The sequence below is a fragment of the Brassica oleracea genome, chromosome C9 (assembly GCF_000695525.1).
Source record: "Brassica oleracea var. oleracea cultivar TO1000 chromosome C9, BOL, whole genome shotgun sequence".
Taxonomy (NCBI): domain Eukaryota; kingdom Viridiplantae; phylum Streptophyta; class Magnoliopsida; order Brassicales; family Brassicaceae; genus Brassica; species Brassica oleracea.
Window position 1 is genome coordinate 44,252,509 of NC_027756.1, and position 8,697 is coordinate 44,261,205.

The 8,697-nt window shown below is 32.7% G+C and overlaps 1 pseudogene; it reads left to right on the forward strand.

The window, feature by feature from the left end:
* Positions 1 to 2,123: 2,123 nt before the first annotated feature.
* Positions 2,124 to 4,366, forward strand: LOC106315121 (annotated as a pseudogene).
* Positions 4,367 to 8,697: the final 4,331 nt, after the last annotated feature.

Genomic DNA, 8,697 nt, shown 5'->3' on the forward strand with positions numbered 1-8,697 from the left:
CTTCAAAAACGTGTTTATCACGAAAAGTTCTAGGGTTCCGAAGAGAGTAATTTTAGATTTTACGCTGCAAAGAGCAGGAAACCTGTCGATATAGTATGCTAGTAGTCTTCTATCTCCTCCTTCCTGGCAAGGAGAGCCTCAAAACGACGTCTTTGAGGAGGGGCTTGCCAGATCTGAGAATCTCCCTAGAGTCGCCAAAACCCTGTTTGAACTTGTTGTTTGATGTATACATTTTGACTGTGTTTTTTAAATATTTATAAGTTATGTCAGTTGCTTATTTGGTTTTGTATATTGACGTAATCAAATAAATATATTAAATAACTTGTATATTAGATATTTATTTTTATTACATTTATATGAAAATTATTTAATCTATTAAGTTTTTATAATTTATATAAATTATTTTTATAAAAATTTTAAGTTTATTTTAATTTTATTACTTTATATTTTTAATTTTTGAATAAATCTTATTTTAAAAATAGGAATATTGTAATATAATTATTTTACATAAACTGATGTTCTATTTTAATATAAAAAACAAAATATATTATAAAGTTTTGGTGAAGATTTGAATTTGACAAAATTTAGTTGCAGGAATATTTAAAAATGGACCTTTAACATTTATATATGAATTTGAGAAAATTTAGTTGGCCCATCAATTTATTTCTTGGCGCAAAGACCTGCAACACAATTTTATTCTTGTAACTAAAAAAGTCATGATAATTTTTTGTTAAGCTTGGTTTTTTAAAAACTAAATCACAAATATTAAATTGTAGTTCAAATATGTGAAGTATAGCAAATAAGATATCATGTGATTTTGTTGACAAAAGATATCACGTGATTTTAGGAAACTAATATTAAAGCTAGTGTATTTAGTAACCACTTATTTCATTTAATTTATTTATATTTGTAGTATTATATCAGTGGCATTCCTTTGTAATTATTTAGGAAAAGTTAGGGTTAAATACTAAATATACTTCAATTTTAATAGTTTAGATTTTAAATAATGTTTTTTTCTTTTTAACTAATATTTATTTTTTACATTATTTACTATTTTTCATGAGATATGTTTTAATATCATACACGTTTATTGGTATATATTTTGATAATTTAATTTAATTAAAGTTAAATTCATTTCATTCCATTCCTTTAAAAGGTTACCATTTGTATTACAAAAATATTTCTTTGCAATTATCCATTCCATTTATTTTATTCTGTAATTTTCATCATTCCATTAGTTGGCATTCCATTTTCTTTAATTCTTTTCATTCATAATCTATATTATAATGATTGAGTTTTTGATACCTCCTTAGGGTGCAGGGGGTCCAACTCAGCATTTCATTTATTTTGGTGGGAACCATCTTTATACTTTTATTTTAATATATTATTTATTCGTAAAAAACTTACAATAAATATCACTTAGTCCAGCGGTTTACACATCTTTTAAAAAGCTAACTAGTAATGTGTAGATTTTGATTTCTAGATGTTTTAGATTTACAGTAAATTTGTAGAAGTCGGTTTCTACGTGTTTTAGATTTATATTAATCTTTAGATTTTGATTTCTAAAGATTTTAGATCGGTAGGTTAAGCGCGGAATGTGTACTCTAAATATTTTTAGAATACTCTTATTTACGTAGATCACGTATTATAAACATTGTAGATTCAATGAAAAAAGTGGATTTCGGTTTTACTTCGTAGAATGTCATTTCTACTTTATTTAGAACAGAATCTAAATATTATGATTTAAACATTTTTAGAAACTGTATAAATTAAAATACCAATAAGTTCATATATGTATTTTATCAATAGTTACTATTTTTTCAATTTTTTTTGTTTGTAAAACTATTTATTAAATTTATTTTCCAAAATATTAAAGGATATTATAGGCAAAAATGACGCAAAATAGATATTAGTCTAAAAGGACATAGTTATCATTTTTTTGCTTTAAAAAAACAATTTTCCCAAAAAAATATTATGCTAATCGGATTTTAACAATATTTTTCAAACCAATTTTTTTAAAAATCGGTCTATGTTCAAAAATCGGTTTACATGACCGCTAAACAATAATCCATTATAAAGCACTTAACTACCTCCTAGCATATCTTGAACATTGAAACTACTAACGGTTGTTCCCTATTGATGACAATGGGAGAGCATCGCAGTTTATCTTCAGCAGCAAGCAATTCATATCAACAGGAGGTGTCCCTATCGGAACCGCAACCACTAACGTGTACGGTTCGAAGCCGGGATGAGATCAATAATGTCTATTTGTTGTAATCCCGACGAAGTTAGCCCTGTTCTTTTGTCAACTGCGGCGGCAGCAGCAGCGTCGAGAAAAACAACGAGCAAAACGGAAAATACGGAGTTATCAAGTATCGCTTGATTAAGACGTGAAAGACATATTACACACAGAAGATGACGCTGAAAATAATGGCGTCCATTAGAGAAACCTTGGATAGCACCGGCGATCGTTTCTGGCGGCTATTTCTATTTCTTCCATGATTATTTTGTTCTCTGTTAAGGTTATTTTTCTAGACGCTGCCGCTGACGCCGTTGACAAAAGAACAGGGCTGTTATCTTCAGTCCTGATGTTCATCAAGCACTGTACTGCCATCTCTTGTCCGGAATTCTCTTCAAAGACCAGGTCCAGTACGTCTTTGCTCCTTTCCCTCACGGTCTAGTCCACGCGTTTAGAACCTTTGAACATGTTTGGGATCCAAGAGATCGATACCGATATTAAACACGGTGTCTTGACCAGCCGTATCACCGTCCCATCTGTACGTACCGCAATGTCCAAGCTCCTCACGGCACCTAACCCTGAGCTAGCGGAGACTATACGCAACAAGTGTTTGAGTTTGAGCAACTGGTACGGGTTGATTCCTGCGCTGTTCCCGAACGCGAAGCATGTTTATGGGATCATGACTGGCTCCATGGAGCCGTATGTGAAAAAGCTGAGGCATTACGCTGGTGATTTACCTCTTGTCAGTCATGATTATGGTATCTCTGAAGGGTGGATTGCTGCAGCTAAGGTTACACCGAGATTGTCTCCAGAGGAAGCTATGTTTGCTGTGATTCCTAATCTTGGTTACTTTGAGTTTTTACCTGTGTCTGAAAGGGAAGGAGAGCAGGAACCGGTTGGTTTAATTGAGGTTAAGATCGGACAAGAGTAAGAGGTTGTCTTAACAAACTATAAGAGTTACAGCTGTCTGGTGTTTTGGGTTTGTTCGTGCTTGGATTCTTTGTCTGGCCAAATTTCGGCTGTGTGGTCAGAAGCTGCAGGAGCCATTGTTTCAAGGTTTGAGGGCGTCTTTCTCTCCGGTAGCTCTTGGTGCCCGACTCTAGCTCGGGACTGTTCTCAGTTTCTTTGGTCCGAGATTGACTCGTTACTAATCAAGCTTTTCGAGTCTGCTATGCTATTTTACTGGTTTGTTCAATCCGGTTAGAGTTGTTTAGTTTCATTATCGCATTCCGCTACTAGTTTTCTTTGTAAACTCTATCACAAATTCAAACATTGGTATAATAATTTAATATTTTACCAAAAAAAAAAAAAACTATAACAGTTACCTACTGCTTAACTCATTGTGAAGTAATTATTATTTTTTAAATTAAAAAACCTGACACATCATCGGTTTTATAATAGTACTGGTCAGTTTTTTTACGTGATCAATAGTAATTCAGATTGGAGGTTTTTTGTGATACAAATGTTAATTTAGTGGTTAAAAATGTTAGTCGGAAAACTGTAAGGTTTAAAGCGGTAGCAAGTGTTATTTTTTCTCTGATTTTTCCTATAATATATTTAAAGTGAAATATGCTGCACGTTACGCAGGATTGTATCGTTACCGTCTAGGTGATGTGCTAAAGATCACTGGTTTCTACAAGACTCCACAAGTCAAGAGTCATATGCAGGAGAAACCTGTTTATGTCCATCAACATCGACAAGAACACAGAAAGAGACCTTCAGCTTTCAGTAGAATCAGCAGCAAAGAGACTCTCTGAAGAAAAGATCGAAGTCATAGTCTTCTCGAGCCATGTAGATCTCTCTACAGAGCCAGGACATTACGTTATATTCTGGGAGATCTCAGGTGAGACAAACGAGGATGTTCTTCAAGATTTCTGCAACTGTCTAGAGATAGGGTTCATCGATGCTGGGTATATGAGTTCAAGAAAATGCAAGACTATTGGAGCTTTGGAGCTGAGAGTTCTAGAGAAAGGAACTTTTGAGAAGGTTCAAGAACATTTTCTTGGTCTTGGTTCATCGGCTGGACAGTTTAAGATGCCAAGATGTGTGAAGCCAAGTAATGCCAAGGTTATGCAGATTCCGTGTGAGAATGTGGTGAGTAAAATCTTCAGTACAGCTTTTGAGTGAAATGTTGTGAAATCAAGAAAAGTTGTTTGTTATTTTATTGTTGATAGATAAGTTTTACTTTTGTTATTAAATTCAGTGTAAGGAACAAAAAAAAACCTTTTTTATGTAGAAGAAATATACTGTATTAATTACAGTGGTTTTACAATGATATGATTGTTGAATGAATCTGATCTAGACATGTCTTTTTCAAGAACAATAATCATTTAGGCAATAGAGTTAGAGCATGAAACGCAGCGGTTTCGGGAGTTTGTGGATGCGGGTAGTTGCGGTTTCTAGCGGTTTTAAGAGATTTGTACGACTGATACTGTCATTAGAAATTAGTGTGTTTGCGGGATACTTATGACTGGTTAACTACCAAATGCAGCTGCGGTTAAATAATAAATTAACAATATTTATATTTTATATAATTGTAAAAATATCAAAAATCATAATATTATAATAAATATAAAAATTATATTTAGAAAGTTATAGTTTTAAATTTTTTAAAATTATAGAAAATGTTTTATTTTAAAAATTTATAATATTAATGAAAATATAATAGATATATTTAGTATTTTTATAATTTCAATTTTATTTTTTATTGAATATTTTAATTTTTGTATTTGTATTGTTTTATAAAAAAAAGAAAAAAAAATTGCTCTCCCGCAACCGCAAACGCTAGCTGAAACCAATTTCAGCTTTTGAATTTAAGAGGTTTAAAACTTTAAAGCGGTATATAGCGGTTTGAGTGATTGTTGCAAAACGCCAACAACCACTACGAACCGCAAACGCTGCGTTTGCAGGTGGTATCGGGAAAACCAATCATGCCCTAAGTGCAGAGAAAACTATAGTGGTGTGGTTTAGTCTCAGCAGCTATCCGTGATTATGACATCATTGGGAGGACCTAGTAATGTTGATGTCTAAAAGCATATTGTCGTTAATGAGCTGATTAGCACTGATGTAAATCTTAAAGTAACTTTTAATAATTATAACTCTCCTAAGTAACGTTATCGTTTCCTGATACTTTTTAAGATATCCTATAAGAATAAGTTTACGGCGAGAGATTTTCGCAGCTAAATTTGTAGAGAAATGTTTCATCAGCATATATTATACATTGATGTATTATGCGTATATTCTCGTCCGATATATCTAAGTCCATCTCTGAAAGTGAATTATTATAATATTATTCTGGGTTTAAAGTTTACCCAAGGGTTTAGGATTTATCCAAGGGTTTAGGTTTACCCAGGGATTTAGGGTTTAAGATTTAGGGTTTAAGAATTAGGGTTTAGGGATTAGGATTTAGGGTTTATTGTTTTGCTGACGACGTTAAAAAAAATTAATTCTTTTTTCTGTAACTGCTAATTTTTTTTACTTTTTTATTTTAAAAACATAATATAACTTGATAATATTTTGTTTCATTTTTTAAAAAATATCAAATTTGAAATAAAAAAATCCTATTGGAAGGTGAACCTCTAGGTTCACCAGGTTCACCCTATGGAGTGAACCCAAGAATAACTCATTATTCTGGACTAATGTGTATATTTCACGTTATAAACAAATAAGAACAACACTTAGGTTCACCCCTAGGATAAACCTTTAATTTCACCTCTCTTTTTATTACTAATCAAAATACCACCTAGATTAATAATAAAATAGATTAATTTTATTTAAAAAAATCTAAAATAATTGAAAAAAATAATAACACCTATTTTAATCATACTAACGCCACTAAGTAAACCCTAAACTTTAAATCTATACCCTAAACCCAAATCTTAAACCCTAAACCCAAACCGTAAACCCTAAACCCAAACCCTATATCCCAAATCCAAATCCTAAACCCTAAACCCAAACCGTAAATCCTAAACCAAAATCATAGACTCTAAACTCAAACCATATCTCCAAACCTAATCCCTACACCCTAAACTTAAATCGTAAACCATAAACCTAAATCCTATATCATAAAGGTTTGGGTTAATGTTGACATTGTTTCTTTAGGGTTTAAGAGTTGGGTTTAGAGTCTAGGTTTGAGTTTAGGATCTAGGGTTTGAGTTTAAAGGGTAGGGTTTGGATTTAGAGTTTACGGTTTGGGTTTAGGGTTTAGGATTTGGGTTTAAGATATAGGGTTTGAGTTTAGGATTTAGAGTTTGAGTTTGGAATTTAGGGTTTAGGGTTTAGATTTAAGGTTTAGGGTTTAGAATTTAAGATTTATGGTTTAGTTAGTGGCGTTAGCATCATTAAAATGAGCGTCATTATTCTTTTTGAATTATTTTAGATTTTTTTTAAAAAAATAATATATTTTATTATTAATCTATGTGGCATTTTGATTGATAATAAGAGGGGAGGTGAATTTAAAAATTCACCTTAGGGGTAAACCTAAAGTTTTGTTCAACAAATATCTACTGTATATTTCAAATCAAAACACTCATCAAACAGTTATAATCTTAAATATAATAAATTGCGACAACCAAGCTGCGTTGGTTCAAGCGGTAAATTTGAGGAGTTTCGACTAGAATTTTCGCCATCTGCAATTCCACAGTTATAAAAAAATGCGACTATATTTTAAAATGATAAATTGATAAATAAGTTTTTTTCCTATATATATTAGTATATTACACATATTTTTCTTTTCTGCTTTATACGATAAGATGATGATTATTTTTTTCTAAAATAAGATGATGATTATTTTTTTCTAAAATAAGATGATGAATATCTTATGCGTTCTCTCTTTTTCATTGGACAGCATATATACAACACATGCAGGTTCATGCTTGCCCTCTTTTTTCCCACACCAAACTCTTTACTCTGTGGCACATTAAGTTCTCATGAACAAAATAGATGATAAATAATAATAAAGCGTACCATATCTTTTCATTTAGGAAAAATAAATATAGTTTTTAGAAAAGAATCCACAATAATACAAATTGAAATATCAATTTTGGAATCGGGCATATTTAGATATTTTTCCTCTATTTGTAAAATGATAGCTGGAAATTATTAATTGTACAGGAACATTAACATACCAGCATGCAGCACATACACACATATACACTATGATGCACGGGGACGTCCGATTGATTGACGTATCTGTACCGGAGACGTTTCCGGGACGGGAACACTTTGGGGATGGCACGGGGACACTTAGGAGACGGAACCGCTAATTATGGAATTTTTCAGACCAGATTTGCTTTGTTATTATCCTTTCTTAAGCTTATTCACTTACTTTTCTTCCAAATAAAAGATAAAAATATAAGTTTATACTAGATTTTGAATTTATAACCTTCTTTCTAATCTTTTTAGTTTATAAATTTTTATTAGATAAAATTTACAGTGATATTTTTTACTTTTCAGTATATAAATATACACATATAATATTTTTATTGATATATATATATATATATATATATATATATATATTTGCCGTATCCATACCCTTAATTTTTTAGTTTTGCCGTTTCCCGTCCCCGCTTCCGTACCCGTATCTGTCCCCGTATCCGTCTCGGTGCAACATAGCATATACATATCGCTACTTCGAGTACCGAATGGTATTAAGTAAATAATAGAACCGCCTCACAATTTATTACTACGTAAAAAAACACACTCAACCCAAAAAATTCTATCTAGCCAGCTCAGATTTTCAATCCCTATATAAACAACACACTTCGACCAAGAGACCACTCAGACAAAGCTTATAGTTTATTTGTTGCTGTCAGAAAACAAGATAGAGAAGAAACTCTCAAGTCTTTCAGTTATGTCAAACACACAACTCCATGGAAGAAGCTATAACTCACAAAACACAGTATTAACTGATGGTCGCGTGCTCACAAAATATGGGACTGTGAGAGTCCACTCTACGATTCTTACGAGCTCGCCTCTTTTGCTCACATCATCGAACGCAAACTGCTGCCTTTCTCTCCAGCTCACGTTCGGCCGCCCCCTTTGTGAAACACCCGCCCCTTCCCCATTTCCAACTGGGGTTCCTAGACGCGGGTTTAGGACACACATGTCTACTTTCCCGACATCTCCGTGTGTCCCGTTTCTGGTCCCATGAGTTTCAGGTGCGTTTCCTTTCTTACCATTGATATTTCCACTTATAGTTCTGCAAAAAGGAAGAGGGAAAAAGAGGGGTGAGTATGAATACTCAGTGAAGCGATTCTAGACCAGTCTCCCCCATGAGCTTTTATACTGCTCAATGCGAAACGAGAACCGACTAGTCACTACACCCATTTCTTAACTAGCTATTAAGGTTTCATTTCACGAAAAACAAGCAATGCAATGAACTCAGTCATCACTCAATTCACCCAATTCGGTTTATTATTTAAGACTCCAGTCATCCTAGAACTCTAGGACCTACA